The sequence below is a fragment of the Camellia sinensis genome, chromosome 5 (genome assembly GCF_055761805.1).
Source record: "Camellia sinensis isolate YWXY chromosome 5, ASM5576180v1, whole genome shotgun sequence".
NCBI lineage: Eukaryota > Viridiplantae > Streptophyta > Magnoliopsida > Ericales > Theaceae > Camellia > Camellia sinensis.
In genome coordinates, this window is record NC_138965.1 from 163,733,835 (window position 1) to 163,745,876 (window position 12,042).

The following is a 12,042-nucleotide window of genomic DNA, read 5'->3' on the forward strand; positions in this document are numbered from 1 at the left end:
TCAAGTTCTTTAATTTACCTAGTAGAGTCGCCATTAACTATAGCTCGACTTTTTCGCATCCCCTTTTGGAAGTCGAAATAAGCCTTATAGTATCGGACTCTCACGGTTCTGAATCTAATCTCATAAGTGCAATGTGAAATTGATAAACACCCAAAGAGTCCAAATTTGGCAAATTTTTTGGAAAATTGATTTTGAATCAAATTGCCAAAAATGGATGGCCTTGCCAAATACAGAGTCGCCACCTAAATATTTTTGGAAAATCTAGGAAACCCATGACTGGTGCCAAAGGCCACCTGTCCATCATCACCAAGATTGTCTCGGCTCGGGAACTTAGGTACGAGAGGGGAAGGTCATGAATGAATTTGAGCACCCCCGCTCGCCCGATCAAAGATCGGCCTCTACTAATCATGATATGAATCTTATGTATATTATATGCTTTTGTTCCGATTTATTAGGCTAACATTATTATGTGATGCACGCACACACAAGTATAGACTAAATCGCAAGAATTGGAACATCTTCATTCATGTTTGTTTGCAAAATTGTTTCGAATATGTACCATTTAAAAAAGTGATCGCATATAAACATTTACTCAAATTATTCCAATTCAAGCAACTACCCTTTATTCACAGGTATTCAAGCAGTTTATCAACTAAGCACTTAGCCTCATGGAAAGCATGCTAAACATGGCAACGATCACATACATGCGACATGCTAAAGCGAGTAAAGGCTCACCTAGTACTCCAAGCCAAAATAAACAAAAGAGTTAGAAAAATGCATGATTCCTAACAATGCAATATGACCAATGCAACAAATACAATATGTAATCTAAATAGGCTCGGCTACTTAACATAGCATATGAAACAATTTGATAGCATGCGGTCTAAGCACGTATTCAAATAGGTATAAAACTAACAACGCAAGTTAGAATGATGAACCGAGCCTCGGTGCATACAATACAAATGGATGCGAACATGAAGTATGCTAAACAAAACATGATGTCCCTACACTAACAATTGTAAGCAGTTTAAATAAAAGGAGAAAGATGTGGGGTTGGAAGACATACACATTATTACAACATTTGCGCTCTCACGAATTAGAGTCCGAATAAACTAGCTAACTAGCTAAGCTAAGCAAAGCAAATTATTACAACACAAATTAAATTAGCTAAACTACTTAACTAATTATTACAACAAATGAATTAATTATTCTAGTTAACTAAAATAATTACAAGATGAAATCAAATAACTAGTTAACTAACTAATTAACTACAACACTTTACAAAATTAACTAGCTACAACTAATTAATTACAACAAATATCTAAGCTAAATATTTAAACTTAAACATGCTCGGCATGCAAGGAATGCTCATGCACATGCTCAGTTTCCACCCGAAAAAGGCCAGTGTTTTGCTTTCAGAAGGTTTCTGTTGCACAGTAGAACACTTACATGCTTGTCCACTTCCAGAATGGCTCTGCTCTACTCAAAGGGCACACTGCTGAATTTTGCATCAGTGGCTTGCCGGCCAGTAGTGAGGGCCTGCCGGTCACCAGTGATAGCTGGCCGGCCATGCAAAGTGGCTTGCCGACCACTGCTGCACAGTTTATCCTGTTGCAATAGAGAACAAACAGAGCATGCAGAAGGTATTCTCAAGGATTTGTTTGCATAATTCACACCTCATTTTCATGAATAAATCAAAGTAGTAAACTTGGTCCACAAACCATCAACTCAAGCAATTTCATTGCATGATGGCTCATGAACCAAAGTGTGCAAGTTCAATAAATGCAACAAAATAAGACTCAAACCTCCTCTATTTTAGGAGTTGATCAAGGGAAGTGGTGACCTTGGAAACTTGAATCATTTCATCACTAATAAGTATGAAATGGTTCAAGTTTCCATGTGTTCAATTAATGTCCAATTGAACATAACACCAATTATTATCTTGCACCATTTTAGCCTCAATTTTATTACTCCATTTTAGATTACCATCCATTCTTTAATTCATTGAGTCCAATGGTGAGTTTAAGTCCTCTAAATGGAAAGAAGGCTCAAACCAAGTGTTGTCTTAGTCATGAAAGAGACATCGTACCGTTGGTAATGAACTCCAAAGTGATTAAACCATTAAACATGCCATCTCAATCTTATGTTTTAAACAAGCAAGTAGTTTGAACCACTTTCAAAGAAAAACAAAAGCCAAGAAAGGAGAGAGGTTGCAGAGATGATTAAGAGTGATTACAAGTATGAAAAACCATAAATAAATGCAATCAACTCAAATAAGATAGTGTCTAAGGCCTAAAACACCAAACTTATAAAGATAATTACACTATAAGCATGCAAAACAAAGCTCAAATGAAACTAACAGCTAAGAACAGTCCTAAAACAGGTCTAAAATAGTCCTAAAACATCCTGAAATTAAGACAAAAAAAGCTAGATTAATATGCTAAAACATGGCACATGCTAGACTAGTAAATAGGACACAATGAGGGGAGGCTAACCCCTCCAAATTTGGAATTCAAAACATGATTTTAGCCATTGAAATAACTCTAAAAATTAGTGTTTAAAAGCTCAAAAAAGATAATGCAAAGGTGGGAAACACAAGGGTAAAGGCCTTCAAAGTAAGGTGTAAAGAAGGGTGGACCAACCCTCAACCTTTAATGGCCTTAAACCTCAAGTTTCAGTCCAAAATTTCAGAGTTTAGACAGTCCAAAAGCAGCCCAAAAATAGAACAAAAATGTGCTGGAATGAAGACAAAAGTAACTAAAATAATAAGCTAATCATGGAGCAATTTAAGCAAGTAAACAAGCCAAAGGAGGGGTGGCTAACCCCTCCATTTTTGGGACTTCAAAACCACTTTTTTAGCCTCTGAAAATCTCTAAAAATCAATGGTAAAAAGCTCAAAAAATTTGATGAAGAGATGGGAAACACAAGTGTAAAGGCTTAGAGAACAAGATTCAAAAAAGGGTGGTTAACCCCTCTACCTTTAAGAGCCTTAAACCACAAGCTTCAGCCCATTAAAATAGTTGAAAAATACTTCAAAATCAGCAAGAAAAGATAGAAAAGAAGTGGTGTAGAGATGGTACAAAAGTAAGAGAAGGTATACCTCTTGAAAAAGAATACATCTTTGAGTTATAAACCACTAATTTCACACTCTTAAGTGTTTCAAAAGCTCAAATTCAAGCTCAAATCACCTCAGCAAGAAGCTCTCTAGGCTTGGTTTAGAGTGTTTGGGCAAAGGCTACACAAGTTGCAAGAGAGAGAGAGAGAGAGAGAGAATTGTAGAGAGAGGATTTTTTCAAAATTATTTCCTCACTCTTAAATGTTTCTAACCTTGAAAGATGAGAGAGAGGTCATCTATATATAGAAAATATGAGCCTTAGGTCAAAAATATCTATAAAGGGATAACTAGAGCTTTGTGGAAACAGCTGGCAAAAATATCTAGGTTTTACACTACTGGCCGGCCAGCCAAAAGTGTGAATTGCCGGCCACCTGCCGACTACCAAAAATCTGCTTCTAGACCCGACTTCAAATGGGTATATCTCCTTCATCCATACTTGCTTTTAGGTCATTCTTGAGTCTAAATTGAAGCCCTGGAAGTCCACTTTCCAATGGTGGTGGCCTCACAACTAAAGTCTAAGCGTACAAAGAGATAGGTCTGATTTAGTGAAGGCTGCTCTGTTTTCTCTTAACGGTTTGATGCCCAACTTCTTCCCCAACTAGGTTTCTTCCCTCTTCTCTAATTTTCTTCAACTCCAAACCTATAAATAAGAGGTTTAAAAAGATTTTTCAAAGATTTCACATTTCTTCCATTTATTTTCACTTTGTCCTTGCTCGGTTTACCGAAAAGTGTAACTTTTTAAACGAAATGCGAGCCTCAGAACACCTCGGAACATCGTAGAAACATTTTCAAAAATATTTTAAAAGAGAGGGTTTTAAGGTCTAAAAAAGTTTTGATAAAAAACGGGGTGTAACGTTTGGATTTAGAGCTTTTCTTGTTGAAGAAATCGAACGTTTGCACAGCATAAATTTCATCATCGAGTGATTAATTAGTGGTGCCCAAGTCTTAAAGATGGTAAAAAATGGGGTGTCTATAGGCGCATTCTGATCGACTAGGGTAGCTCCATCGAAATAATGTACTATGATGCCTTTAAGCAACTCAAGCTAAGTGATAAAGACCTGGCCCCAGCGACCTTGCCATTGGTTGGTTTCAACTCGCAACTGGAGTGGCCCGTGGAAAAGATCATCTTACCGGTCAAAGCCGAGTCTGTGGTCAAGTATGTGGAGTTTTGGGTGTTGAAGGTGCCTTCCACATACAATCTGATCTTAAGTAGAGGATGGCTTCATGCCATGCAAGCGGTGGCTTCGACTTACCACCAAGTCATGAGGTTCCCCTCTGCTATGGGGATGATTGAAGAAATTTGGGGCGATCAAGTCATGGCCAAACGGTGTTTTGTGGTCATAAATGAGAGCTAAGCTGCCAAAGGCTTTGTGCAAATGATCGATGGACCGGAAGATCAAAGTGTCCTGGATGATGTGGGTACCTGGGTTGAAGAAAAGGCTGTTGAAGACTTGGTAGAGGTAAGGATCAACGAGGATAATTCTGAGAAGTTCTTTCTGTTGGGATCCAGCCTGACCACCCAAGAACGGTTGAGGATGGTTGAGTTTCTGGTGGCGAATATCGAAGTGTTTGCATGGATGCCTTACGACATGCTTGGCGTCGATCCAAACTTTATTTGCCACCAACTCAACGTCTTTCCGAATGCCCGTCCTGTCATTCAAAGAATGCAGAGATCAGCGCTTCATCACGCCAAGGTAGTGGCAGAAGAGGTCAAAAACTTGCTTGAAGCGAGGGCAATCCAGGAAGTGCACTACTCTCCGTGGGTTTCTAACACGGTCGTGGTGCCAAAGAAGAACGAGAAATGGCGAGTTTGTGTTGACTACAAGACGGTTAACCGTGCCAGCCCTAAAGACAGTTTTACCTTGCCCAGAATCGACCAACTGGTGGACCTTACAATTGGATACAACCGACTCAGTTTCTTGGACACATACTGTGGTTATCATCAGATCACCATGCATAAGCCTTGCCAGGAGGTTATCTCTTTCACCACACCAAGGGGGTTGTTCTGTTACCAGGTTATGCCCTTCGAGTTAAAGAATGGTGGGGCGACCTTTCAAAGGATGGTCACGAAGATATTCGCTCCCTTGCTCGGCCGAACAATGGAGGCCTATATCGACGATGTGCTCATGAAGAGCAAACGTGAGGCTGACCACCTGTCCGACTTGGCGGAGATGTTCCTCATTCTCAAATAACATAAGTTACGTCTAAACGTGTCAAAATGTGCCTTCGACATGGAGTCGGGGAATTTCTTGGGTTTCTTGGTCACTAACCATAGGATTGAGATGGATCCCTCTCAAATCAGAGCCATACAAGAATTGAAGCAACCCAACTCAGCAAAAGACGTGTAACATCTTGCCGGGATGGCAGCCGCGCTTAACCGATTTAAAAGTTGGTCATCAGATCGTTGTCGCCCTTTTTTCTGTGCCTTGAAGTCCAATTTTTCATGGGACGAAGAATGCGATAGAGCCTTAGCCAAGCTAAAGGTATACCTATCTTCCACTCCATTCTTGGTCATGCTGAAGTATGGTGAAGAACTCTATCTGTATCTGGCTGTGTATCAACATGTCATAAGCGTGGTGCTTGTTTGGGTAGAAGGCATCCGACATCTACTGATCTTTTGCGTGAGCAAAACCTTGTTCTTGGCAGAGTCGAGATACTTACCGATGAAGAAATTCGCCTTGGCACTAATGATGGCCTCAAGGAAATTGGCACACTACTTTCATGCTCACACAATCGTGGTGCTGACCGAGTTCCCTTTGAAAGCTTTGTTTGAGCGAGCAAACTTCTCTGGTCGAATCTTGAAGTGGGCAGTTGAGTTGGGGTAATTCAATGTCAAGTTTCAAAATCGAACCACCGTCAAAGCCCAAGCATTGGCTGACTTCGCTGTGGAATTCTTGCCTAGAATTCACCCAGTTTTCCTGGTGGATCTTATCGACGTAACCGGGTTGCGGGGGGTAGGCGCGGCGGAAATTGTACAGCCTTCCATCGAACAGAACGTTGAAGACGACGTAGAAGTTACGTGTCCATCTACAGGCCCATCACTTGAAGGCCCACTTCAACCTGGCAATGCGCCGTTGGATTTGGGAATAACAAGACAACCTGTTGGATCCAACACCTCATCGCCAATGGGGGATGAAGGCATGTTTGTTGCAATTGTCACTGCACGCTCGCGACAGAAGTAGCCAAGCAACCGAGCAACTCTAATCACCTGAACCTTCAAACATCCCAGGACCCCGCAAAATGTTGGAAGCTTTTCATTAGCAAAATGTGAAAACTTTTTGTCGATGAAGCCTCAAACAAGCATGAAGCCGGGCTGGGAGTAGTCTTGATCTCCCCAGACGGACTGACCATTGAACATTCCATCACGCTGGGATTTCCTGTGTCAAACAACGAGGCTGAGTATGAAGCACTGCTAGCCAGACTGAAAAGCGCACTCCAAATGCAAGCATCTGAGCTAACGGTCTATAGTGACTCCCAACTCATTGTAAACCAAGTATCTGGGGAATACGAAACCAAATATGACAGAATGACCAAGTACCAAACTTTGGTAAGAGTGAAAATCAAGAAATTTCAAGCCATAAGAGTCTAAAAAATTGGCCGAGAAGATAACGGCTGGGCAGATGAGTTGGCCGGCTTAGCTTCTATGGCCGACAGATCAACCCCCAGCCCTCTCCTGATCGAAGTCCTCCCAAGACCCAACATTTAAGACTTAGAGTAGACGAAAGTTCTCTGCATCGAGCTAGGTCCTTGGATGAACCCTATCATCATTTTCCTTAAAGAAAGGATCCTGTCGATCGACAAGAAAGAGGCATACAAAATCCGGGTGAAGTCTGAGCGATTTTGGCTCTCTTCATCTGGCACTTTGTATAAGAAGTCATTCATTGGTCCATACCCCAAATGCGTTCACCCAAACTGAGTCGATGCTTTTCTTTTCAAGATCCACGAAGGAATGTGTGGAAGTCACATCGGCAGGAGATCTTTAGCCTACCGCACTATTTTGCAAGGATACTGGTGGCTGTACATTCAGGCAGATGCACAGAAATATGTGAGAAAATGCAAGAAGTGCTAGAAGTTCGCCCACCAAATTCATCAGCTTGCCAAAGAGCTCATTCCTCTCAGAAGTCCTTGGCCTTTCGCAATGTGGGGGCTTGACATAGTAGGACCATTACCAATCGCGCCGGGTAACTGCAAGTTCTTCATAGCAGCGATAGACTACTTCACTAAGTGGGTTGAAGCTGAGCCCTTGGCGACAATTAAAGAAAAGGATGTGAAGAAGTTTGTCTAGCAGAACGTGATAACGCAGTTTAAAGTCCCCAAGGCTTTAATCTCCGATAATGGCACCCAATTTGATAGATGGTTGTTCAGAGGATTTTGTGAGGAACTAAAGATAGAATTTTATAATTCCACATCACCCTACCCTCAGTCCAACGGCCAAGCCGAAGCATCAAACAAGACCATTCTAGATGGACTGAAGAAAAGGTTAGAGAAAGTCAAAGAAAAGTGGGCCAAGGAACTTCCAAATATCCTCTGGGCATATCAAACAACAATAAGACGCTTGACCGGCGAGACGTCTTTCGCCTTGGCATATGGCATGGAGGCAGTTATACCATTAGAGATCGGTATGCCCACCATTCGTAGCGAAAATTTTGAGCTCAACTTAAATGCAGAAGCCATTGCTCTAGAATTGGACCTTGCAGAAGAATGTTCAGAAAAGGCGCTGATCCATGTCAGAGCATATCAACAAGAATTATCCAAAAAGTATAACAAAACAGTTCACCCCAGACCGTTCAAGGTCAGGGATTGGGTCTTAAGGAAGGTGATGGGCAACACTCTTGTGCCGGGCGAAAGGAAGCTAGGGGCAAACTGGGAAAGGCCTTACAAGATAACTGGTCTGGTGGGCAAAGGGGCATACCATCTAGTAGACTTGGATGGCAAAGCTATACCTCGGCCATAGAACGCAGCCAATTTACATTTGTATTATTTTTAGTTTCAATCTTTGAATGTAATTTTTTGTAAGGGACAAGCATTCCCCTCCATTTACTGATGTAATTCTTTCAGTCACCATGTGAATTTATGAAAGCTATATGTAATTGCAATGAATTGTTGTACATAGAATAAGGGGCAACTATCTCCCAGCTAAGGTGATTTTACCCAGTTAAAAGAGTTGAATTGTTCAACTCTAAGCTTTTAACCGAGGCGATTTTACCCAGTCGAAAGAGTTGATGAATTGTTCAACTTTAGGCCATAGTCGAGATAATTTTGCTCGGACATTAAAGTTGATGAAATGTTCAACTCTAGGCTTTTAGTCGAGATGATATTGCTCGGTCTTTAGAGTTGATGAATTGTTCAACTCTAGGCTTTAGCCGAGATGATTTTGCTCAGACATTCAAGTTGATGAAATGTTCAACTCTAAGCTTTTAGTCGAGATGATATTACTCGGTCTTTAGAGTTGATGAATTATTCAACTCTAGGCTTTAGCCGAGATGATTTTGCTCGGACATTAGAGTTGATGGGATGTAGAACTATATGCTTTTAGTCGAGATGATATTGGTTGGTCTTTAAAGTTGATGAATTGTTCAACTCTAGGCTTTTAGTCGAGATGATATTGCTTGGTCTTTAGAGTTGATAAATTATTCAACTCTAGGCTTTAGCCGAGATGATTTTGCTCGGACATTAGAGTTGATGGAATGTAGAACTCTATGCTTTTAGCTGAGATGATATTGGTTGGTCTTTAAAGTTGATGAATTGTTCAACTCTAGGCTTTAGCCGAGATGATTTTGCTAAGCTATTAGAGTTGATAAAACGTTTAACTCTAGGCTTTTAGCCGAGGTGATTTTGCCCGGCTCAGAGAGTTGATGAATTATTCAACTTTAGGCTTTTAGCTGAGGACTTTTGCCCGGCTAGCACTAAGTGAACCGTTTTTCCTGGCCAAGAATGTTGATGTTTTGTTCCACTTTTATTATGAATGAGATGCTTTGCTCGGTTAAATCAATGGATACTTTGTCCAGCAAGTATTGCACGGTTGCAAGGAAGAATCACAACCTACATTGCAAGAATACAAGAGACACGGTGGACAAATTATCATTCATTAACTATTCAAGTACAAGAGTTAGGGCTTGTAGCTCGGCTACAAAATGTTCAAAATAAAAACAAGAAAATACAAAGCTAAACTACGGGAGCAGGGAGAGATCTACAAAAGCATCTCCAACCCCAGCATCGGTCTCTTCCAGGTCAACCACGGCAGCTGCTTCGTCGTGCTCTTTTTGGACAATCTCATTCTAACCCCCTTTTTGCTTGGCGTCATCCTCGGCGTCCTCTTACGACGAGTTGAAGACGTCGTTCGCGTAAGGCACCATATAGACTGGTAGGAATGCAGGGGAAGGAGAGGTAAACACCTTGATTTTAGATCCTTGGCCGAACTTCTCACAAGCAGCCTTCCAACTGGACTTAAAGAAGATGTCCTTGGTGGCCTCGACCTATTTAGTATAGCTCTCTTCGGCCTCCTTGAAATCGAGATTGTTGGCCTCGTCCACATCATTTTTCCTAGCCTTCTTTAACGCTTCCAGTTCGGCACGGAGAGCGTCTTTTTCTTGCTTGGCGGTACCAAGTTGGCCAAGCAGTCTGGAGTTATCTGCGCTGGCCATCTCTAGCGAGGACTTGGACCGCCCCAACTCGATCTCTAGATGTTTGGCCAAGTTGGAGACATTAATCACCTTCTGCCAGAGCTTATGAATCCGGTCCATGACAAGGTGTTGTTTCTGTATGGCTTGCAAGAGAGCAGAGGAAAGTTGGTTCAAATAAGAAACTAACCGTGGAAACACTTGGAAAAATTTGCTAAACTCTTACCCTGGTTATAAATTTGACCGCAGACTTCACGAGGTGGGTGTCAGGCACGTGGTCGCTGCCGATTATGTTGCTCGACAGAAGCCGTGCCTTCAACAGATCGTAGGCTAGGAGGTGCTCTTTGTCCCCCTTAATTGAAACATTGACTAGGATATCCTTACCTCGGTGTTTCAACTCCGGCCTCTATGGGGGGGTTGGCTTAGAACCCTTCGCCGGCTGTTCGGTACTTAACTCAGCTACGAGCTCGACCGTTGAATCCGCGGAGAGAGGCCTTTTTCCAGCTCGGCGAGTTTTTTTGCTGGCTTGCATTGTGGCCGTCGAGGCCAGAGCAATCACAGTCCCAGATGTTTGACCGGTAGTAGGGGCAGGAAAAGGAATACTCACCACCTCGGTGGATATGGTGGTGATGAGATTCTTAATTCGGCTTCGTTTGGCCATTTCCTGCTCCTCGATTAACCGGATTAAGGGCACGTTTGAAAGTGTTGGATTTGGTGGTGGAGATGGTGCTCGCAAGAAGTTAGTGATCCTACTTTTGCGGGGAGCCGAGTACCGGTAGCTTGACACATAACTAAGAAGGTCGTGACAATCTTGGTGACGATACCTCAGCACGGCTCTGATTACAGCCTCGTTTGGGTTGAAATAATTCGCTTACAAGGCTTCAATAGCTGCAAGAATAAAGCAATCATTACAAAACAGTAAAGGAAAGTAAATTGACCGGTCAGAGAGCATAGCTTACATGTTGCACCGAAATTCTTACTGATACACCAACCGAGCACGTCAGCTGTCTCATAATTCCCAGACACCCAAAAGAAGTCATCGTTGTGCATGTATTTATTTGGTGTGCCGATTACTAGCTTTTCTTTGCCCAGCCTTATTTTCAATTAATAATTAAACCCATCGGTCATATGGCCGAGGGTATATTGACGCAAGATCTCGGCCAAGCCTAGGTTCAAGCCAAGTCAGTGATTCAACTCAGCAACCCCGTTTATTATTCTGTATGTGTTCGTCGAAACCTGAGTCCGTGCTAGCCCAGTACGCCTTAGGAACTTGCAGATTAAGGGCTGCACCGAGAAGCAGAGACCTTTCTCGATAATTGATAACACGGTGATGGGGCATTGATCCAGCCTGTCCCAGTGGGAAAATCTTCTTCACTGAGCTCAAAGTGGACTTCATCAGGGACGCCGTACTCCTCACGAAACGCGGCCAGTGCGCTCGGCGTGTTTACAAGGAAGCGATAGGGCCCCATTAGAAACCGGCTAAGTAACTTGGCAGAATGGAGTTGACTAAAGTGTACACGATGGCTGCTCGGTCGTTGAGAGCCCTAATATTGGTATGCCTGGTCCCCTAGGATTCTGTAGTTGAAAACCAAGTATAAGTGATAGTGGAGTCGCATATATGAGCTTGATTTTAGCTCGGTCACTTCTTACCTCGCTATATTGTTCGGCAGACCTTAGCCCAGTCCCGGGAGTGGGCTAAATGTTAGCCTGATCGCACGACCATATATGCTAGATAACCCAATTTTCTACTCTGACTCCGTAAAATTTGCTCGGTTGCCCTTATTTTCATATCAAAAGTGCATTTTTTAGCACGACCAAGCCCAGATTCTGTCGTGTTCATCACAAGGGATGATGAACAATGCAAGGAACCAATGGCATGGAAGCTTTTCGATGACGAAAGCAGTGCACAAACCTAACCCTATTCAATTTTTGGTGGTTTTTGGATATTTCTATCCTCCTCGATAGATTAGTGTGAGAGCCAAAGGTCCAAAAATACCAAAAAGCATGAAGAAGAGAAGGACAAAAAGGAAGGGGAGAACTTACGGGTTGATGCACGAATCGAAGCCCCAATCGGCGAGATGCTCCACACTGGCGACGGCGAGATCAACTTCACCAGAAAAATTCTCGAGAATGGGCAGAAAATGAAGGGGGCAAGGCTTAGGTGTGTTTACGCTCTGGATCATCTATGGCGAATATAGTGAACAGTGGAAGTGAATGGTTGGTTTGAGGGGGATGTATATGGGATGAGAAGGGGCACCAAAAATTTGAATTCGAGGAAACAACGTGGGACAACTGGTTGGTTGTACG